Raw genomic sequence first — 2,289 nt, forward strand, 5'->3', positions numbered from 1 at the left:
TCCTATGAGTGTAGGGAACTTTCATTTACACACATTCTAACTCCTTTCTCATTTGCCCTACATCCCACTGGCAATCACAACAATCGCTAAAATGGAATAATATCTTGAAATGAAAGTTTAGCAAATATTCAAACAAGACAAATACTCTGCAGGAACTAGTGGATCTCTTCTCTTCGTTGTGTCCAGAATTAAATGAGAACTGTGAAGGCTGCTCCAAAAGTAATGCCTTCTTTTTTTTTTCTTGGCCCATGAGGTCAAATGCAGTGTTAGTAGCATGGTGGGAGAGGTTGAACCTTCCCACCAATATCCCACACATTTTATTGAGATGTGGCAGATGGCAGCAGAGGAGCAGTCTGACAAAATGGTGTCTGACATGGAAGTGCATATGAAGCAAAGGTTTGCCATTGAATTCCTCCATATGGAAAAATTTTGACCCACTGACATTCATCAGTGCTTGCTGAACATTTATGGAGACCAAGCAATGGATGTGAGCACAGTAAAGTAGTGGATGGTCCATTTCAGCAGTAATGACAGTGACAATGGGTCACTTCCACTGGTGCAGATTTTTTACGAATGCAGCATGCAGGCTCTTGTTCATTGCTGGTGAAAATGTATAGCAAACAGTGGTGACTATACTGAAAAATGATGTTTTGTTGCTGAGAAATTTCTCTATCAAATAGCATTACTGTGCTCTTTGTATCTGTTGTAGTTTCCCTGGAAATAAACATTACTTCTGGAGCTACCTATATATAATAATGTTATTTAAATCAGTTCTACATACTTCATTTAATTTGTGCAATGAACAAATCTATACATCAAAACACAGTTTTCTAGCCTCAGGACACAGCTACATGTGAAGAAAATTTAAAAGCAAGTGATCTCAAAGAATAATTTTCTAGATACTGCTTGAATTGTATCATGCTGAGAGCAAAAGAAAAATGTATTTTAGAACAAAAGTTTTATTTCAAACCTGAAATTTAAGACAGCTAAACAAGAGCAAACTTTGCTTCTGTAAGGATTTAATGTGACAGTGTTATTTCTTGAACTGCTTCTGGCTGAAGTACAGATAAAGGCAAAAACATTATACACAAAGCCTTACATCAAATCATATAATCTCAGCTGTGTTACATGCATGGAGGTGTGTCACTACAATAATTCTCTCTTCTTTAACAAGATAGAATGCTACTGAAGTATGTTCACTTGCAATTTCTGTAGACAGCAGCAATTCTCTGTTACATATTCCAATGACATCAGGAGCATGGATCTCACAAAGGCACCAAGGTTTTCATTACCAAGATGTAAAGGTGTGTTACAAGAGCCCAATGTCTTTCATTATAAAGAATAATCTGAATTGAATTTCAGTGAATAAGAATAGGCAATTCAGGGTAAGAAGAAAAATAACAAATGTTTATACAGCATTATTTCTTTAAGTTCCAGAGTGTTGAATGCTTTGCTTTTTGTTTATTAAAAAAAAAGCTTAAACTCATAGACTGAAAATCTCGAAGTCTTGTCACAGCAATTGCTTATGAAATTCAAAATATGTTTAAACTTGCAAGAAATTATCTGTTTTTTTTTACGTGTTACCTTCCAGTACTACTTTCATAGAATGGGTAAAAGTACAGAACTTACATAGTAAAATCAAAAACAAAACCAAAAATACTTTAAAACCATGTTCTCCTAGGTAAATTTGAAGTGCAGGAAGTACATAGCAAAAGACTTTCTCCCTAACAGAATATGTCACCAAGGAGAGCAAGGCATAACATTCAAGGAACATGGAGAGAATACAGTATGAAATGTTCATAGCTCACTGGCAAAATACTGGTGACTTTTAGTTGATATTTTTATCTTTTAAAAGAAAGGCACACCCTGAAAAGTGTCATTATTTTCTTGAAATAAGACTTTTGTGACTGAGTGATTTCTGTGATTGCTCGAATAAACACAGTTTTAGGTCTACAATCCCCAGTAGCATGAAAGAGAAAACAAACAAACAAACAAACAAAAAACATTGTAAAATTGTATTTCCATTGAGTCTTTCATAACTGAGCTTTAATTTTGCTCGCAACATCAGTTTGGCATTCGTAATTTACAGTCTAAATGATTATGAGCACATTTTTTCTCAGGTGGTAAAAACCTCTTTTTTGCTTTTCTAGAAAATATCTTTCCCTTTAATTACAACTTATCTGATTTTGTCTTGTATATTTTTAAATGTATGAAAAGCGATCTTCTTTGACCTTGGAAATCCAAAGACTTGGGTTTTTGTTTGTTTGTTAGTTTTTTTGTTTGTTTGTT

The sequence above is a fragment of the Meleagris gallopavo genome, chromosome 1, assembly GCF_000146605.3.
Source record: "Meleagris gallopavo isolate NT-WF06-2002-E0010 breed Aviagen turkey brand Nicholas breeding stock chromosome 1, Turkey_5.1, whole genome shotgun sequence".
Taxonomy (NCBI): domain Eukaryota; kingdom Metazoa; phylum Chordata; class Aves; order Galliformes; family Phasianidae; genus Meleagris; species Meleagris gallopavo.